We start from the raw sequence: 22,247 nt of genomic DNA on the forward strand, positions 1-22,247 counted from the left end.
GGGCTAATCACCGCTCTCAAGTTCTACAAATCATCAGTGTCTTTAATCACCGCTCTCAAGTTCTACAAATCATCAGTGTCTTTAATCACCGCTCTCAAGCCATACAAGTCATCAGTGTCTTTAATCACCGCTCTCAAGTTCTACAAATCATCAGTGTCTTTAATCACCGCTCTCAAGTCATACAAATCATCAGTGTCTTTAACCACCGCTCCCAAGTTTTGCAAGTTGCCAGTGTCTTTAACCACCGCTCTCAAGTTCTACAAATCATCAGTGTCTTTAATCACCGCTCTCAAGTCATACAAATCATCAGTATCTTTAATCACCATTCTCAAGTTCTACAAATCATCAGTGTCTTTAACCACCGTTCACCAGTTCTTCAAATCACCAGTATCTTTAAAAACATCACTTGCAAGTTCTTCAGTCATTATTATCTTGTACCAACACTCACAAGTACTTCTATTCCTGGAATCCTCAGCATTGCTTACAAGTTCTACTATAGGCCTGGACATTTCCCCATACGTTCCTTCTCTGCTATGTGACATTGTGTTGCTCTCTTCCTGCAATAAAGTTCTTTAATATTTTCACCAAGCTTTACTGTCAGAGTCCTGTATGAGGAAGACCTATATTAAGCCATCCCTGTTCCGACCCAACTGTGGTTCCTCTCCCTTACCATCAGGAGAACCCCCGAGTTCACAACACCCCCAACCTAGGTCAGTGATACAAACAGACCAATGAATTGAACCACTTTATTTGTTTTAATGTTTCCAAGTTATAATTACTTCTTTGGGAGTGATAACAAACAGACTCTGTAATATATTTTTTGTGTGACTTTCTAGATCAGGCTTCACAGTAGATCATTAGCACAAGGAGAAAGTGGTATTGGATTTCACCCACTTGCCTTTTGCTGTTTTCATGCAGCAGCCTGTATTTGTACAGTTGAATGCCTTGTTTTTTCATCTACAGTATAACTTTATTTTCTAAATTACAATCTGTTACATTAAATGATAATTGAAATCGACTGTAGACCACCTCTTGGTGTGTATACTATGTGCTGACATTCCTTATCCTGGTTTACTTGAGTGTTATTTTTACTATACAGACTATTTAAATAGAGCACTTACGCACTTCCACCGATGACCACAAGATGGCAGTAGAACATCCTTTATATAAATAACAGTTCTCCAAATATTCCTTCAATCTTAAAAGCAAAAGTTTCAATGGCAATACAAATATAAACTTTCAAAGCTTTCTCCACAGTAAATGTAGGAAAACATGAAAAGATGTGTTTCCAGAAAATCATTTTCTCATTTCAGTGAATATTGGAAACTTGTCTTCTTTTTTTTCTGCCATAATATCATAAATAAGCTACACTGTTGTCTATTATTTTCTGTTTAAACTCTACTATGAGTGGAATATATAATCTCAATTATTGGTTTATGTGTATGTATTTTCTTAATAATATATTATAACAACTCAACAAAAGTAATTTAAATTCTATCAATGTAAGTATTTAATAATAATTTTATTTATATAGCGCTCTTTCTCCAATAGGAGTTAAGGCACTTACCATTATGTAAATATTGTGATTTTTGTAATACTGCATAGAAAAATTTAACTGATTTATACCTGCTTTATTTATTGATGCTAATTATTGACATGAATTGAATATATTGCATATATTTTATGCTATTACTTTGTAGCATATACGTTTTAGTACTTGTGTCTGGCATCCAGTAATTTCTTGCAATCCGAAAATCTGGCAGCGTATGTTTGTAATCAGTTAATGTTTCTTGAAACCAAACTAAAACTGTGAGACAAAAAATGTTCATTCTTACAAGAGTCTTAATAATGTATAATCCATTAGTGTATATATCTCATATGGTAATGTTTACTCTCTCAGGTGCGCTACATTAGTATTCTTAGAACTCAGAGAAGGTCAAGTATGGACAGCATTGTAAGATTATGTCAGATTATTTGCATAATATTGATCATCCAAACACGTTAAATAAACTGTCTAAGTGAAATCAGTGTGACCAGCCAAGATGCAAGACTAGTGGAGCTGCTGATTGAATGTCCTATAATCAATAAATCACAATTGCTTTGATATAAGCAGTGTTTAGGTAAGCACATTTAATATGGCTCGGGCACAGATTTATACATCTGACTGGAGAGCTGCAGAGAGTGGACTGTTTTTGCTAAATCTCACCCCCTATAATTTCACAGTCTTTATAATTCACTTTATGTTTTTACAAACAATTTATGTTGCAAGCAAGCTACAATTCATCTGGAAAATATTCACAGCGCTTCACTTTTCCCACATTTTGTTATGTTACAGCCTTATTCCAAAATTGAATAAATTCATTTTTTCCCCTCAAAATTCTACACACAATACCCCATAATGACAACATGAAATTTTTTTTTTAGATTTTTGCTAATTTATTAAAAATAAAAAACTTAGAAATCACATATACATAAGTATTCACAGCCTTGCCATAAAGCTCAAAATTGATCTCTGGTGCATCCTGTTTCCACTGATCATCCTTGAGATGTTCCTACAGTTTAATTGGAGTCCACCTGTAGTAAATTCAGTTGATTCGGACATGATTTGGAAAGGCACACACCTGTCTATATGAGGTCCCACACTTGACGTGCATGTCTGAGCACAAACCAAGCATGAAGTCAAAGGAATTGTCTGTAGACCTCTGAGACAGGATTGTCTCAAGGCACAAATCTGGGGAAGGGCACAGAAAAATATCTTCTGCTTTGAAGGTCCCAATCAGCACAGTGGCCTCCATCATCCGTGAATGGAAGAAGTTCGGAACCACCAGGACTCTTCCTAGAGCTGGCCGGCTGTATAAACTGAGCGATCGGGTGAGAAGGGCCCTACTCGGGGAGGTGACCAAGAACCCGATGGTCACTCTGTCAGAGGTACAGCAATCCTCTGTGGAGAGACGAGAACCTCCAGAAGGACAACAATCTCAGCAGAAATCCACCAATCAGGCCTCTATGTTCAAGTGGCCAGATGGAAGCCACTCCTTAGTAAAAAGCACATGGCAGCCAGCCTGGAGTTTGCCAAAATGCACCTGAAGTCCTCTCAGACCATGAGAAACAAAATTCTCTGGTTTAATGAGACAAAAATGTAACTCTTTGGTGTGAATGCCATGTGTCATGTTTGGCAGAAACCAGGCACCGCTTATCACCAGGCCAATACCATCCCTACAGTGAAGCATGGTGGTGGCAGCATCATGCTGTGGGTATGTTTTTCAGCGGCAGGAACTGGGAAACTAGTCAGGATAGATGGAAAGATGAATGCAGAAATGTACAGAGACATCCTGGATTAAAACCTGCTCTCGACTGCTCTCTGAGTGCTCTCGACCTCAGCCTGGGGTGACCGTTCATCTTTCAGCAAGACAACGACCCTAAACACACAGCCAAGATATCAAAGGAGTGGCTTCAGGACAACTCTGTGAATGTCCTTGAGTGGCCCAGCCAGAGCCCAGGCTTTTATCCGATTGAACATCTCTGGAGAGATCTGAAAATGGCTGTGCACCGACGTTTCCCATCCAACCTGATGGAGCTTGAGAAGTGCTGGAATGAGGAATGGGGGAAACTGGCCAAAGATAGGTGTGCAAAGCTTGTGGCATCATATTCAAAAAGACCTGAGGCTGTAATTGCTGCCAAAAGTGCATCAACAAAGTATTGAGCAAAGGCTGTGAATACTTATGCACATGTGATTTCTTTTCATGTTGTCATTATGGGGTATTTGAGGAAAAATATGAATTTATTCCTGTTTGGAATAAGGCTGTAACATAACAAAATGTGGAAAAGTGAAGCGCTGTTAATACTTTTCCGGATGCATTGTATAATGATAAAGTTATTGACTATATATCAGAGGGATTCAGTATGATTTACCGGCAGCCGGGATGCCAGCTGTCAATATACCAACAGCGGCATCACGGCCGGCAGTGGGGCGAGCGCAAAGAGTCCCATTCCGGGCATGCTGTGCTCGCCATGCTGCGGGCTCAGTGGCTTGCTGCGCTTGCCGCAGGATCTATTCCCACTCTATGGGTGTCGTGGACACCCACGAGTGGAAAGTAGTCCTGTAGCGCCGGTTTTATGGCTGGTGGCACTGCCGGCTGTCGGTATTCTGCCTTCGGTATCCTGACCGCCGGGATCATGACAGCCAGCAAATTAAACATCTCCCTTGCAGAGAGAGGGAAACACTAGTCCGTTATAGTAGGTATAGTTTTGGGGTAAATAACCAGAGGTAAGGAAACATTGTTAAGTTATAATACAGTATGTACAGGAATGTATATACTGTGTAAAAATGTGGATTACCTTTCACAGCATTCAGTTAATATACCGGCTGTCAGGATCCCGGTGATCAGGAAATTGATGCCAGAATCTTCACAACTGGTGAAATTCCGATGTACGGAATCCCGAACAACACAGGTTATTCCAACTCGATTGTTGGGTCCACGCCACCAACCAAGTGGCAATACAACCTGTGGCGAGCGAAGTGAGCCACTGGATCTGAAGCGTAGCGAGCCTGCGAGGGGACTCGCTGCCGGGATTCCGACAGATGGTAAGCCGCTCACAGTGCTTCCCTCACTTCCAGTTGTATTTTAATTTCTCCTTTGTGATATTTGGGGAATTGAATTATCCTATTAGGTAGTAATTGAATTGTTTTCTCTTTGAATTAAATTCTCATTTTGTGTCAAGTTTAAAATATTATTCAGAAAGTGCAGTAGTGTAGGTGCGCTAATCCATTACAAGCAACCAGAGAGTAACTGCCAGTTTTACTAGTTGTGACAGATTAGATAGGATTTACTTTGCTCTCTGTTTTGCTTGGTAAATGGCCAGTAAGACTAAACCTGCTTGCAGGCTGCTTTAAACCTGTTAACAACAGTTATGATGCAGTAAATCCTGAACTGTTTTAAGAAGTAAAACTGTGTAAAAAGAAGTCTGTTTGCCACACTCTCAGCCATAAGAGCCGCTGATACCAGGCAAAGTGGGAGACATAATCACACTGTATTGCAGCTAGAAAATAATTGTTCACTATGGAAAAAACAAGCATTTCCATGTAGACAGATGAATATACATGGTAATCTAAATAGCGCATTAATCTGGGTAACAAAGTGTACTTTGTCTTTCTACAATGCTGACGCTGCCTTAACCGTTCCATTTATATACTTTAACATTGAACTTCTTCCACCTCCCACAAAAAAATACTAGAAATGTAACTATTTAAAAATGATGATTTGAATATTTGAAAGGACATTAATCCAATGTCAGATTACATCCAGCTCTCATAGTTCAAATGCCTTCAGCAAGAGTGTGGCCTGTAGCAGCAGAAGATGTATGCAGGTCTTCATCATATAAACAGAGATAAGAAAGAGCAGGGCACTCGCCAATCTTGCAGTAAAAAAAAAAAAAGAGTAGTTTATTCCATAAATACCATCTCATAAAGTGTAAAAGACAGCCAACGTTTCGTACCTATCCAGGACCTTGATCATGGAAACCCATACCGCAGCATAGACAAGATGACAAATGTGATCCCAGAGCAGATTTAAATACCATATATCTGATGGCAGCTCACAAAATGGTAGTTACAGTAGATCAGTAACCAACATAACAAACACAACAAAAATGCATATTCCCAGAATTTCTGGAGCCGTAGTCACATGACCTATGTGTACCAGGGACCCAGAAATTGGTTCCATCTATAGGAAGTGTGCCAAATCGATTACAGCACACACATAGTTGGGGGCACATGCATGGGCGTAGCTAGAACTTTGTGGGCTCCATAGCAACATTTTGAAGGGGCCCTGTCCCAATACTAGAAAGACAACTCTCTGCAGCAGTTGTTAATTTTTTATGCCCCATAGTAGGGGCCTAGTGCATTTTCTGGACCATAGTTGTGCTCTAATTCACATTATGTTACATAGTAGAGCTGCCAGTACACATTATGCAACACCGTACACCCAATTCACATTATGACATACAGGGTCTCCAGTTCATATTACTGTATGTCACATTACAGAGGCCACATTTCATATTACTGTATGCCACACTATGTTGCCTCCACTTCATATTATGCCACTTACAGTGCCCCAGATCATATTATGTAACATTATAATGCCCTCCAGTTCATTTTATACTACATTGAAATGAGCATGTCCAGGGGCATAGCTAGAGATATTGTATACGCCAAGACAAAAGTTTGTAAGGGCCTCTATGTATCACCCAATGGGGGTAATTCCAAGTTGATCGCAGCAGGATTTTTGTTAGCAATTGGGCAAAACCATATGCACTGCAGGGGAGGCAGATATAACATTTGCAGAGAGAGTTAGATTTGGGTGGGGTGTGTTCAATCTGCAATCTAATTTGCAGTGTAAAAATAAAACAGCCAGTATTTACCCTGCACAGAAATAAAATAACCCACCCAAATCTAACTCTTTCTGCACATGTTATATCTGCCTCCCCTGCAGTGCACATGGTTTTGACCAATTGCTATCAAAAATCCTGCTGCGATCAACTTGGAATTACCCCCAATGTTCACAAAATTATATAACACATGTAACTTTGACAGGGAAGATGGGCCCCTTTGAGCTCTGGGCCCCATAGCAGCTACCCTCTCTGCACCTATGGTAGCTACACCCTTGGGCACATGTCATCTTAATCCAGTTGGTGCTCTAGAGCTGGAAAGCAGGCAACTTTCAATGGGCAGGAGAAAATAAGTAATATCCAAAATTGTAGCCTAGTTGCTCTGCCTTAAGCGTTTAATACAAGCCTCAGCCTTCAGGTACATTTGTATGGAAACATGTCAGGCAATATCTTTTTAGCACTAATAAATTCCATATGCAGTCCAACCCGGTTAAGTAGGATCTCAAGGGACGGCACATTTAGTCTCACTTAACTGACTATTTTTTCCCAAAAAAACTCACAAAAATTGTCGTAATTTTTTATTAGTGAATTAGGTGGAGAACATGAATTTAACCTTATCCAAAATGATTTTAGTTAAAAAAATATATATATTTTTTAAAATTTTTCTTTAAAAAAATATTTTTCTCAAACATCGGAACATCGCGACCATCGTGACATTACTTTTTACCCCAAGACAACTACCAGGTACACAGTGGGTGTCTGGGGGGGCTGGCTTTGGGGTGGTTGTTTTACACTTTCCCAGCGGCTGCCATTGTCTACAGATGCTGGGTGGGGGATCCTGCCGTGCTGACCGATCAACAATTATCAGCAGCATGGCAACACTGGGGGGGTGGGCTGGGGTGCAGGGAGGCAGTGGGACCTTTCGTCCCTCTGAGAGCAACAACGGAGGGAAGTTTTTTTCCGCTGCTAACACTGTCGCATCCTATGCGACCAGGTCAGATAAAGCACTGCCTGGTGTGGTCGCATCTGATGTGACCATGCCAGGCAAATGGTTAAAGAGGTATCTCACTTATCCGGTTTCTCACTTATCCAGGTTCAAGAAGTGTTTGTCTCACTTATAGAGGTTCTCACTTATGCAGGTTCAAACAGTACTTGTTTCACTTATAGAGGTGGCTAAATGCTATATATAAACATGTACATTACGCCTTCTTAAAAAAAAACTTTATTTGCAAACAAACATTATGTATTACATACAAAACAATTCAAATCAAGTTATAAGTCACGCTGCTGTCTCCTCAGCACACACACTGACTGTACCCTTCGTCTGTGCACATGTTGTTTACATTTGCCAGCTTCCTCGCACTCAGTAGCTCTATGAAAGTCATTCCTAATAATCAAGAAAAATCAGTCTCCGTTAAAGAGGTTTGAGAGTCTCAGTAACAGAGGTTTTTTAGTGCAAAAATGCCAGAACCTCTCAGTTAGTCTCAGTAAAAGAGGTTTCCCACTTACCCATGTTCAATACCTTACATCCTAAAAATATTTATAATATAGATGTCTGTCCAGCGGCTGCTCACTAGAGCTGAGAGGAGGCCTTGCGTAACCCACAGTCTGCAGTGGCTGCTAAAGACGCAAGGAGAGAGGCCCTGCCCCCCACATGGGATAGAAGGAAATAAGGGAAATTTGTAAGATGGGGGACCCTCCACTGTTCAGATCAACAGCCTCATCTCCTTCTGCAGGCTGGGGACTACAGCAGTTCCATCTGACTGAAACAAATTATATTCAAAAGGGTATGGAGCGAGACAGAAAAGGAATATGTGTGTGTGTGTGTGTGTGTGTGTGTGTGTGTGTGTGTGTGTGTGTGTGTGTTGGGAGGGGGGGTGTTTACAGGAAAAGAAGGGGGAAAGTGTGAGGGATTGAGAGGGGTAGGCAAACAGAGACGGGAGGGAATATAGAGGGGTTAGGTAAAGATAGGTGGGGGGAAGGTTAGAGAAATAGAAAGAATGGGGGGGAATAAGACGAGAGGGGAATAAGACCCCTGCAACATACGGTATAATAGCTAGTGGCCCAGAGGGGGACAGAAATGAAAGGGACAGATGAGGGGAGAGAGGGAGAGATAGACAGTGATAAAAGAGACAGATGGAGAAGGGGGAGAGACAGACAAGGAATGGAGGAAGGAGATGACAGTGAGACAAACGGGGGGGGGGGGGGGTGCGAAGGGGGGACTGAGATGGTGGTGGACAGAGAAAAAAAAACGGGATGCAGTTAAAATGCCAGCTGTCGGGATCCCGATATCCGGTGAAATACGATACACGAAATTCCATCAGCCACCCAGTGTACCTACTCGGTTGGTGGGTCCATGTCACCAACCAAGTGAGACTAGAACCTGTGGCAAACAAAACGAGCCCACAAGGGGACCAGCTGTTGGGATTCCGACAAACAGAATGTCACTGTCGGTATACTGACAGCTGGCATCCCATCTGCCGGTATATCATACCAGACCCAAGAAAACAAAACCCTGCATCGCCCTCTACAAAATCTAGCGACACAGTGAATGACAGGTCCAAAATAGTAATTCTATAATGTAATGTATAAGGGTGGTAATTCTGAGTTGATCGCAGCAGCAAATTTGTTAGCAATTGGGCAAATCCATGTGCACTGCAGGGGGGGCAGATATAACATTTGCAGAGAGAGTTATGCTAGCCATACATCAGACCAACTTCAGACCAACTTTTCTCCAACACTCCAAACTTCCAACCAGGGGCGGATTGGGAACAAAAAGCGGCCCTGGAAAAATTTGTACTAGTGGCCCCACTTGGGCAGCACCAGAGGTGCAAGGTCTAGCCATGGGCCATGGCAGCAGCACCCTCCCCCCAAGACTTTCCAGATAGTGGGCATGTCCAGCATCAAGAGGGAAGTTAAAAGGAAATAAAATTAAATATTATGAGAACATTATATGATACACCTTCAGAATTTAGGAAACGACATCATTCTTTAGAAATATATATTTTCTTGCTTATTACACCAACCGTATCCCAATCACTATTCACTCAATCTTATATGTCAGCCAAGCAGGCAGACAGAGCATACATTAGATCATCTGCAATCACAGTCTAAGCGGCAAAGTCATTTTCATATATGCAAATTATTTTGCATCTTATTCATTATGTCTATAAAAAGGACCACATTTCCTCAAACAAAACCGGCCCCACGGGTGCGTCGGCCCACCGGGAATCTTCCCTGTAGACCCTATGGCCAATCCGCCTCTGCTTCCAACCATCCAACTTGTCTGTTCAACTAAAACAGTGCTTCACACATTTAACCAACTTTTTATCAGTGCTCCACACATCCAACCAACTTTTCATCAGACCAACCAACCTGTCAACTTCTGTCCAACTTGTGATGTCACCGAAGTAGGCGGACAGTGCCTGCCTACAGTACTTCAGTTTTGGGGGTGTTTTAATTCAAAACATGCAGAAGTGTCTTTATTTCAGTGAAACTGGGCTTTTCTTTCACGACCATACATTTATTAAATTTACTTATTTTTATAGTAAACTATGGATCCCAGCATGGTTGGGCTGCCAAGGCAAGTTGGATCTTGGAGAACCACAAGTACCAGCATGCGAGGCATTAATGGGCCCGCTGGTACTTGTAGTTCCACAGTAAAAGAAATATAGAAATAAACACACACACCTTGAAAGTATACGTTTACTTACACACTTACATATACTTACCTACATCCCACGCCTCCATTGATGTCCCCTTGTCCAGTAGAATCCATTAGGGTACCTGTAAAAAAAAAAAAAAAATACTCGCCTATTTCCAGTGAAGATTGGTCCTCTTCAGTCCATGTAGGCATCCAGGGGTTAAAAAAAAAAATTCCTGTTAATTATGCAGGTATCAGCTCTACTATAGCTGAATATTGTATCTCATTGTGGATACATTTTTAATTCTAGACTTACAATGTAACAATTGGAAAAACAAATAGTTTCAATTATGTTCAGTTAGGAATGGAATTCTCAAAGCTCAATTATGAGCAGTTTAATACCCCTTTTACACATGCAGCAAAAACCCGGGTTTTTGCAGGTGAATGCGCATCAACCTGGGTTTTTGGTATGTTTGAAAGATAACTAGCTGGGACGCCCATTTTACTGCCCACCTTTCCCATCCTGCCCAGTGCCCACCCATTCCCAATGTCCCCCACCATCTAACTACCCTCCCACCCTGCCAGCCCAGTGTCTCCCACAACCCCATCTAAATATTTAATATACCATTACATGATTACATCAAAGCTGAATCAGAATATCTATGACTGTGCACTGATAATATTATTCACCAATAATTGTATAAGGCACGCTTGTCCATGCCACCCAAGTGCTGTAGAAAAGTACTGTAACTTACATACTGAGGTGCCGATTTATGGCTCTTCTCCAGAAGTCCCTTCAGCAGCAGAAGTCTCTTGCATCATGTGTGTGTCGGCAGACCGCGGACAGGGGAGGACAGCGAAGGGCGGGCGGGAGGGAGCGCGGTGTGACCTCAGCTTGTCACATCGCGAGCTGGCAAGGGGGTGAACATGGGTGCCACTGCCCACACAAGTAGTACCTGCCCTGAGTGCTCAATCCCGGGAGCACCCACAGAATTGGCGCCCATGTGCGTATATATAGATATATACATATATATGTATATATGTGTGTGTGTGTGTCGTGAGGTGGCACTCAGACATCTAAATAAATGACACTTTCGGGATCACCGTAGCACATTGACACACACACACACACACACACACACACACACACACACACACACACACTCACTCACTCACTCACTCACTCACTTACTTACTTACTTGCTGGCAGGTTGTATCACTATTCTATGGGGTGTGTGTGTGTGTGTTGGGGTGGGGTTGGGTAGAGGTGTGGGTGCCAGCAGGTGAGACAGGGTGGGAGCTATGTATTCCCCACCATTCAAAACTGTCCGTCCCCCACTCAATGTGCTGGATCCAGCTCATGGGTGGCCATCCCTGTGTCACAGCACACATGGGCATGGAGGGGGGGAAGGGGGTGCCGGTCACTGCCTTTATGTAACACATAGTGGGCATGGGTCATAGCTGCCCGCTGCGCCCTTACTCATCCGCCTCCACAGTGACAGCCCCCTCGCCCACCGTCTCCTTCCCTCCATTCTCATCACGGGTAGAATGCGGGTAAAGTGCAGGGGTGCCGTGATCGCGGGTGGGATGTGGAGGTGCCACGATCGCGGGGGGCAGTGACCGCGGGTGTGGTGCCAATGCTGGGGTGACCCCTGAACCTGCTCCACAGCACACAGAGGTACGGCAGGGGGGGAGCCGGTCACTGCCTTCATGTTACAGATCGCGATCAAGGGTAAGGAACGGGGGTACCGTGATTGCGGGGGGCAGTGACCGCGGGAGGGGTGCCAATGCTGGGGTGACCCCTGAACCTGCTCCACAGCACACAGAGGTACGGCAGGGGGGAGCCGGTCACTGCCTTCATATTACAGATCGCGATCGCGGGGGTGCCGCGATCACGGGTGAGGAACGGGGGTGCCGTGATTGCGGGGGGCAGTGACCGCAGGAGGGGTGCCACGATCGCGGGTGTGGAACGGGGTTGCCGTGATTGTGGGGGGCAGTGACCGCAGGAGGGGTGCCGCGATCGCGGGTGTGAAACGGGGTTGCCGTGATTGCGGGGGGCAGTGACCGCGGGAGGGGTGCCGCGATCACGGGTGTGGGGGGCAGTGCTCTCGAGTGAGGTGCCAATGCTGGGGTCCTTGTGTGAGCCCTGAACCTGCTCCTGCTCCACAGTACCGCTGCCAGGGATCCTGGGATGACAGAGTCAGCCCAGCTGGCAGTGAGGGTGACAGAAGTAGGTGGACACTGCTGGCCAGTGTCCGCCTACTTATCGTTCAGTTGGGGGGAAAGTTCCCCCTACACCTGAACGATTAGTTGGTAAAATCAAACTAGTTTGATTTTCCCAACTAGTTGGATAGACCGTTTCTGGACGTTTTTTAGCGTGTGGAAGCAAACGGCTGATTATCGTTTGCTCCCACACACTGCCAGATTATCGTTCCAAACAGCCAACTAGTTGGCTGGTTGAAACGATATCTCCCTGATGTATGGCCAGCATTAGATTATTTAGCAGAGTTACACACGCCAAGCCTACGCCTACTGGGAGTGTATCTTAGCTTCTTAAAATTGCGACCGATGTATTCGCAATATTGCGATTACAAACTACTTTGCAGTTTCTGAGTAACTTCAACCTTACTCTGCCTGTGCGATCAGTTCAGTGCTTGTCGTTCCTGGTTTGACGTCACAAACACACCCAGCGTTCGCTCAGACACTCCCCCGTTTCTCCAGCCACTCCTGCGTTTTTTCCGGAAACGGTAGCGTTTTCATCCACACGCCCATAAAACGCCGTGTTTCCGCCAAGTAACACCCATTTCCTGTCAATCACATTACGATCGCCGGAGCGATGAAAAAGCCGTGAGTAAAAATACTATCTTCATTGTTAAATTACTTGGCGCAGTCGCAGTGCGAATATTGCGCATGCGTACTAAGCGGATTTTCATTGCGATGCGATGAAAAATACCGACCGATCAACTCGGAATGAGGGCCATGGTTTTGCCCAACTGCTAACAAAATTCCTGCTGCGATCAACTCAGAATTAGGCCCAATGGCAGGTCCATGCCAGCGCTCAGGTACCTTAGTTTGCTTAGTAGCAGCACCAGCTCTGATTATGACTATGGAAAAACTGAAATTGTCACATAGCAAAGTGTTATATAGCCTGAAAAATATAAAATATTTACACATCAGCAGAAGTTGACACACGTTAACACAGATTCAACAGCATTTACTACAGTATATTTTGAGAAATATTGCAGTTATTCTAATAATGTCGTAAACTCATATTTGCCAAAATGTTATTTCTCTCCACTGGGAGAGTGGCGAGAGTTGAGATGAAGCTGATCACTGATTAGGTGGAGGCTGGGTTCATCATTAGGACATGCTCTCTTGCGTCATAATGCAGTGAGTATGGTTCTATGAGGATCGGGCCAAAATGATTTAAATCTCATAGAATTGCTTCATATTGGCCCATCTTCATGGACCCGCAATTTGTGGCACTATGTTCCCCGTTCCGTCCTTTCCAATAGTAGGTAGGTGGGATGCAACACCTACACTTCTGGGAGTGCCTCAGAGTTGTTAAGCTTGATTAAATCTTTCTCATAAAGCACTTATAACATTCACTCTGTTATAATTCATACAAATATTTATAAGGAAGTTAGAACAAACCCCTTTAAAGTGAGAGTATAACTGTTGCAGAATATGCTTCTTTGCTCAAGCATCAAACGTGCAGGGATAGATTGTGGAATATACACAGTGGTGCAAGTAGAATTTTTTGGGTAGTGGTACTGATAGTAAAAAAAATGGGCGTGGTCACACAAAACTAGGGGAGTGGGTACATGACAATAGGGGCATGGCCACATTATGCCACACACCGTAATGCCCCTTACACATAATGCCAAACACTGTAATGACCATTACACATTATAACACACACTGTAATGCTTATTACACATGCCACACACCGTAATGCTTATTACATATTATGCCACACACCGTAATGCCCATTACACATTATGCCAGACACATAACACCCATTACACATTATGCCACACACCGTAATGCCCATTACACATTATGCCACACACCGTAATGCCTTATATATTATATCACACCGTTATGCCACTGACACCATTTTATTTAATTTTTAATGCCGGGATGTAATATAAGGTCTGGACCAGCAATGGTTTTTCAAATGTTTAGAGACATCTTTCGCAATTGAAAAATATGTCTTAAAAAGTAATGTGTATGGATTGCATTGCCTTTATAAAGACCATAAACTTCATAACATGAAAAAGTAACAAGAATAAAACCAAAGAAAGTACACTAGCATAATAATTAAAGACTACACAGGGCCAGCCTGGGCACTGGGACTACGAGAGCAGGGAGGGGTTTGAGTATTGGGGGGACGTGACTAAATAGGAAGAGGTGTGTCCACGACCCCTCCCAAAAACAATGTCAAGAAATACCTTACTTGGGCTCAGAGGAGGGGCACCACATACAACTTTGGCAGGGGTGGAGGGATCAGAGCGGTCATGCCCCACCATGACACTTTTTGACTGCTTGCTACCGCTGGCTGTTCTATAGTAGTGTAATAGCAGTGGGCAGATCATGCAGGGGGAGAGCGGAGACTGCACAAGAGAAGCAGTCACTATAGACCAGGGGTGGGGAACCTTTTTTCTACCAAGGGCCATATGGATATTTATAAAATCCTTCGGGGGCCATACAAAAATTATCAACTTAAAAATTAGCCTGCCCCCAGTCAGTTGTTATGCCCCAGTAGATATATCCCAATTTACTTGTTATACCCCATTAGATATGCCCCTAGTCAGTTGTTATGCCCCATTAGATATGCCCCTAGTCAGTTATGTCCCATTAGATATGCTCCCAGCCAGTTGATATGCCCCATTAGTTATGCCCCCAGTCAGTTGTTATGCCTCATTAGATATGCCTCCAGTCAGTTGATATGCCCCATTAGATATGCCCCAGTCAGTTGTTATGCCCCAGATATTCCCCCAGCCAGTTGATATGCCCCATTAGTTATGCCCCCAGTCAGTTGTTATGCCCCATTAGATATGCCCCCAGTCAGTTGTTATGCCCCAGTAGATGTGCCCCCAGTCAGTTGTTGTGCCCCCTAGTAGCGCTGCTTACACACACACACATTAAAAGAAAAAAAAACACAATACTCACCAGCCCCGCTCCTGTTTCCGGACCGCTGCCCTCCGCCTGGCCGCCTGCTCCTCGAAACTATGCGACGCACACATACACTGCCTGAGTTCAGGAGGGAACTCCTGCCTCTGGCTGCTGCTGAGGAGAAGGAACCGGGCGCCCGGCATCTCCCTCGGTTAGGTGAGCCTGGCTGGGCCTGATTAAGTGGCTTTGAGGGCTTTATATGGCCCGCGGGCCTGAGGTTCCCCACCCCTGCTCTAGACCCTCTGCTGCCACAGGGAGAAATGCTGCTGACACTAAGCAGCAGCCAGGGCCGGACTGCCCATCTTATATTCTGGAAAATGCCAGAAGGGCCGATCCTGTCACAGAGAGAGCTAGGAAGGCCGTGCGCAGCCTCCGGTTCTCTGGTCCCGCCGCTCCTCCGCCTCCCATCCCGTCTCCATATAAATGGAGGCATGACGCGAGTCCACACCCCCTGACTCGTGTCACGCCCCCACCTTTAGTGCCTGCGTGCCCCCGTTCACTGCGCGTGACCCCAGTCCATCCCTGACAGCAGCAGTCATCTCTCTCCCTGCCCAATTTGCAACTGACCCAGGATCCTGCATGTCCATCTCAGAACCCCTGCCTCGGAATAGGTGATGAAAGCACTTGCCTAGGGTGACCTAACTCCAGAAGGGGTGCCCAGGGTTGGGTTGAGCAGGAGCAGCACTGTAGATATGTGTCCCACTGGAGACACGTGCTGCCGGCACTGGAACCAAGGCATCGGATCCCAACACCAACGGAGGAGCCATTGCGAGTACTCAAATTTGGTGCTGCCCATGAGCCTAATACAGTCCACAGACCGGCAGCCAATCAGAAGCAGCTGCAGCGAGCCAATCATGGTTGACTACATCATCAATCCAGCAATTCACTCTGGCTTTTATTGGCCAGCACCAAGTCAGTAATGGTTAGACATAGGAAAGCTCCTGAAGAGGCACAGAAGATTTTACACAGAAAAGGTGACTCAATGGGAAGAATATAAAAGGCATGCGATCAAACCAGAAGGCTCCAGGATGAGTAAGCCCTGGTAGCAAGAGGTCTCTTGCAAAAGACCTTACACTGGCCCCCTTGCTGGTCAGATGAAGTCAGGTGAGAGTCAAGTAGTCGATGGAGTCATGCCAGTGGCGAGGCAAGAGAGGTTCTGGTGCTGGTAAACTATGGAGAGATGCTTACTCCTCTGTGCCCATCAAGGCTGGCAGGGTAGGTAAGGTCCCAGTGAAACACCCTGTCTTTATAACTATCACTTTAGATCACCAAGGTATTGGCAACAGTGATGCAGGTGTTAGGCCTGGGAGCATTTGATAGGTTGGGTGCTAGGTTTGTGTCCCCCATGATAGGTTGGGCACTAGGCCTGTGCTCCCCATCATAGGTTTGGCACTTGGAGGGGGGGAGGGGACACCAGCTAAAATCTTTATAACTATCACCCTAGCACACAAGGGCATTGGCAACAGTGATTCAGGTGCTCAGCACAGGGGCACTTGTAATTGGGTGCTAGATCCATGCTTTTTGTGAACAGTTCACTGATAGATTGGGCACTAGGCACATGAGCTTCCATGATAAGTTGGCACTAGGCCCATGATCCCTGGGGTAAGTAGGGAGATAGGCCCATTCCCTCAGTGATAGGTTGAGTGCTAAAATCTTGCCTAGGGCACCAAATTGGTGAGTGCAGGCTCTAAGACTACACAGTGATAGCTTACGATACTGTATTTATCTGTGTACACTGCTACGTAACCCTTGTGATGCCATATAAATATGAGCTCATAATATTAACAATAATAGCTATTTTAAAAATCAAATACCTTAGGTCATGAGACCCGGCACCCATAAGTTCAAAACAGAAGACATTACAAACTATTAGGAATGGATTTGAGTATACATGGGAACGTCTGCGTTTTTCCTGACACTCCCAGAAAACGTCCAGTTACCACCCACAAACGTCTGCTTCCTGTCAATCACCTTGCGTACGCGTAGCGATCTAAATTTTCACACCATTCTGTCACTGTTTGGCATCGCGCCTGCGCATTGTGGTACATATGCATGCGCAGTCATTCGATAATCGGCTGCTGTGCGATTTCGCACAACAGTGATTGGGTCTGAATCGGGCCCTTTGAGCGTTAAACAGATCACCAGAGTTTGGATTGAGCTGATACCCTGTTGGATAGGGGAGTGCTGCTATTACCAAAAGGTCTTGGGCATTTTCACTTCAGTTTTAGGTCAAAAACGACACCTGCACTATCCAGTCGGCACTGTGATCATCTTGTGTTTAATATATATATATACTGTATATATATATATATATATGTATAGTCCAAGTAGTGTATGTATATATATATATATATATATATATATATATATGTATGTATGTATATATATATATAAAATTATATTTACATGACTTTTGTTTGGCTGTTTCTAACTCAGCTTCACTTATACATGATGTACTCCATTTCCTGGCGTTGAAGGGTAACGTTAGATTCTGCAGTTTATTCCCCATTTACCAAATTATATAGATCTAAGCCTATTGGTAACTATTAAGAATATCACCTTTAACAGGGGTCATAGTGTGAACTTTTTGTGTTTTTCTAAACCATTATTTCATTGGAACTTTCAAAGCATGACTAATCTGAGACCATGGATTCCAGCAGAACAGGAATTTCTAACACTCTGGATTTATCCAACAAAACTTTATAAACTCACTTTCCAGTTTACATATCAGGTTATTTCCAGTTTAAAATGTTGCCACGTCAAGTCTCTGTGCATTTTGTATGTGTAATCTCTCTTATTTTAATTATAATGGGCTGTTTGGTAAAGTGAAGTTTTCTTGAGAAGATCTTTGTTAAACGTCAACTATTTTCTGTGATTTAAGAGAGTAACATGTCACTTCATGTCACATTCAATCAATATGCTGCAAGATGTTTTTTTCTGTTTATCCTGCATGATGCCTTTCAGAATTTGCTTTGATTTTTTATTTATTTTGTACTTACACATTCTCTTAAATAAATTAGGATACCAAATAATTTTTAAATCCTGTAAATTTCCTATGAATGTCTGCCATGAAGCAGAGTAATTAAATAGGTAAAATAATTACTTCTAATAGTATTTTAAACATTTTCATGCATGGAATCTGACCTGACCTCCTGGAAATCTCTGTTGTCGTAGGCTGGGGCCACACATAGTGGCCAAGCGGGTTCCGCTGAGCGGGCTGCTTGGCCGGGAGGGGGGGTTCTTTGTGCACAAGGATCCTGTTCTTCGGGAAGAACAGGATCCGGCCAGTGACACGCGGGATTTCAATAGAACACAGTGCGGCACAGCCACACTGTGTGAGCACATACATTGAAATGTATGTGTTCACACTGAAATCCCATCGTCCTGCCGTCCGGCCCAACCGCAGCATGCTGCAGTTGGATCAGGTGGCGGCGGGACTGCAGCACATTTGTGGGGCGCCTGCATAGGCAGGCGCCCATGTGCAGTCTCCTTGAATCCAAGTGGGTCCCAGCCGCTATGTGTGGCCCCAGCCTTAGCCATAAGCATCATACTGCTAGATTTTCCAGGCAAAGTTGTGGAAAAGCAGAAATCAGGAGGCTGATTTGAAACAAGTGAAAAGCACTGTAGTGCATTGCTGAAGGGTGGTGGTTGCAAAGAAGCAGATATTAGGAGTTTAAGAATGAGAATGATGTGGATTTAAGTAAAGAGGAACAAACCCAAAGAGAGATGTGGCTAGTGATTGTTGTGGGCATTGACCAAAAGTTGTATAAGTACAAGGTGAGATGATGTACAGGGCCTGATTTAGAGCGTACACCGTTTTGCCAGTTGCCAGAGTCGCGGCTGCGATAATGTACTCACGCAGGATTTCTAGAGCTCCCCCTCTAGAAATCCTGCATGAGTATATTATTGCATTGCATTTCCAAATGCAATCCACAATCTCCCAATCTGCAGAACATTAGAGGAAGTGTTGAGAGTCTGGTGGAGCAGTAAAAGAACCTAGTACCTGGACATTAATGTACACATTGGTCTTTTTATACACTGGATAATGTATGGTATACAGTATTTATATTTAACACTATTGATAGTCTATAGTATAGGCTGTATTAAACATATTTCTAAAAATGAAATAAGTGGTCAAGAAAAGGTTAAACATCCCATAATAAATAAATATACAAACATAATAGAAACAGTAGAGACAGAACTGCAATTTCTATGAACACTTTCTCCCAGCTCATAGCAAGGCACCTGTCTCTTCTTCCTGGCAGCTATTCTCTGGTCCAGTGTACTGATTGAGGGTACAGATCCACACACACAGCAAACTTGGTAGGAGAAGTTGACACCACTGGGCATGTGCAGCAGCTCTGCATGTTGTGACAGCAGCTATAGCAATAGTATTATCTACTGTTGCTTTTGTCATAATTTGAGCAGCTGACAAAGAGGAGGGCCCGGACTCCCCCCCCCCCCCCTCCCCACACACACACCCGGCCCGGACCCCCCCCCCTCCCCACAGACACACCCCTCGCATACTAATATCAGCCTACCGCTAATACTAATAGCCTACCCCTGGTGTAGATGCCTTCATCTGATTGTGCAAGGGCTCAGAAGCCCACTGTCAGTGCCTCTGCACACTGTAACACCGTTGATGATTCTTGGCACTCCACCAGCAGCTCACCATCGCATGCACCATCGACACTTGCACAAGCCCTATGGCAGCTGTAGTTCCTCTGACTATGGATTTTGTGGCTGCGGCTGTACATCTGGGAACGCAGCAGCTTTCACTGCCACAGCTGTGACACACCTTTAACACGCCCATTAAACAGATTTCTTTTGTGTTTATTTTAGGCCACCACCCAGGAGCCCCCATTACTTTTCGACCCATTTCTGATACCGTCTGGGCCGAATGCAACATCGCCTCGCCTTGTACATGGAGCTTTCAGCTTGCACATGTGCAATTGCAAGTGATTGCTCAACTACGTGAACATCGACATTGCAATTGGAATGTCACACCTCTGATTCAGGCTTATTATTTCCAGGACTAAAGTCCAGATGACTATGATAATGCAATTATCATAAAACCTCACTGTGATTATGCCAGTAACATTGTATAGCTAGGTGAAAACAAACAAAATCAGAGTGGGGTTGGCTACAGGTTATTGGCAGTGAGGATGCCGGCGGTCAGAATACCGACACTGGCATACCAACTGCCTAAATCCTGACAGGGAAGAGCAACTATACTAACCCTAACCCTACCCAAAACCCTCCCTTCCAGCAGCCTAACCATAATGCTCCCCCTAGTACCTAACCATAACGCTCCCCATAGTGCCTAGCCCTAACCCTCCCCCCACAGTCTAACCCCAACCCTCCCCCCACAGCCTAACCCTAACCCTCCCCCTAGTGCCTAACCCTAACACTTCCCCTAGTGCCTAACCATAACGCTCCCCCTAGTGCCTAACCCTAACCCTCCCCCCACAGCCTACCCCTAACCCTCTCCCTAGTGCCTAACCATAACACTCCCCATAGTGCCTAGCCCTAACCCTCCCCCCACAGTCTAACCCCAACCCTCCCCCCACAGCCTAACCCTAACCCTCCCCCTAGTGCCTAACCATAACACTTCCCCTAGTGCCTAACCATAACGCTCCCCCTAGTGCCTAACCCTAACCCTCCCTCCACAGCCTACTCCTAACCCTCCCCCTAGTGCCTAACCATAACGCTCCCCCTAGTGCCTAACCCTAACCCTCCCCCACAGCCTACCCCTAACCCTCCCCCTAGTGCCTAACCATAACGCTCCCCATAGTGCCTAGCCCTAACCCTCCCCCCCACAGTCTAAACCCAACCCTCCCCCCACAGCCTAACCCTAACCCTCCCCCTAGTGCCTAACCATAACACTTCCCCTAGTGCCTAACCATAATGCTCCCCCTAGTGCCTAACCCTAACCCTCCCCCCACAGCCTACCCCTAACCCTCCCCCTAGTGCCTTACCATAATGCTCCCCCTAGTGCCTAACCCTAACCCTCCCCCCACAGTATAACCGCAACCCTTCCCCCACAGCCTACCCCTAACCCTCCCCCTAGTGCCTAGCCATAACGCTCCCCCTAGTGCCTAACCCTAACCCTCCCCCACAGTATAACCGCAACCTTTCCCCCACAGCCAAACCCTAACCCTCCCCCTAGTGCCTACCCATAACGCTCCCCCTAGTGCCTAACCATAATGCTCCCCCTACTGCCTAACCCTAACCCTCCCCCCACAGTCTAACCCCAACCCTCCCCCCATAGCCTAACCCTAACCCTCCCCCCACAGCCTAACCCTAACCCTCCCCGGCATATTTACGATGAGGAATCTGGCTGTCTAGATTCCAGCATCAACATTCTGACAGGTGTCAGGGTTCCGGAATCGGTCTTCTGACAGCCAACATCCTATCCATTAGGATGCCTCCTACATCCCTCAGAGAGGATATAAAACAACTTACACCAGACTTTGCTGTGAAAGATTGCTGGCTTTCATAGAGTGAATGTGACAAAGTATTTCAGGCCTTTAACATATAACAAAGTTTTTAAGTGGCCAGAAAATAGAATAACCCCATAAAATCCACCTAGTATATTGTTTAAGAAATATATATTTCATTGACAGGGATTAGGGCCTTTTTGGTCTGTTTAGCAAATGCAATTAATGCTTTTCTCCAGTATTTTATCTTGACAAAGCAATGTTTATTGCTACCCTTTATTTATGTGTTTGAAATGTGAAAAGGAATACTGATTCTCTGCATTTCCTGCCACCCATGTAGTTTATGCAGCCCCCATAGGTTTTATCGAGAGCTGCTGTGAGATGGTGTTTATATATTTCCTTTATTCAGACAAACATAGCACCATCACTTGATGGTGTTATTGTCTTTTCCTATCTGCTACAGTGGAGAAAGCAGGGAATGTCTTCGTGCAGCTCCCAGAATGCAATTCTTCTCTAGCTCCCTGTCACCCAATCTGAGCATGTGCCATTGCAGTTTTTTCCACCTTGGCGCCACAGTCCTCCCTAGGATTGCCCTGTTT

The sequence above is a fragment of the Pseudophryne corroboree genome, chromosome 1 (assembly GCF_028390025.1).
Source record: "Pseudophryne corroboree isolate aPseCor3 chromosome 1, aPseCor3.hap2, whole genome shotgun sequence".
NCBI lineage: Eukaryota > Metazoa > Chordata > Amphibia > Anura > Myobatrachidae > Pseudophryne > Pseudophryne corroboree.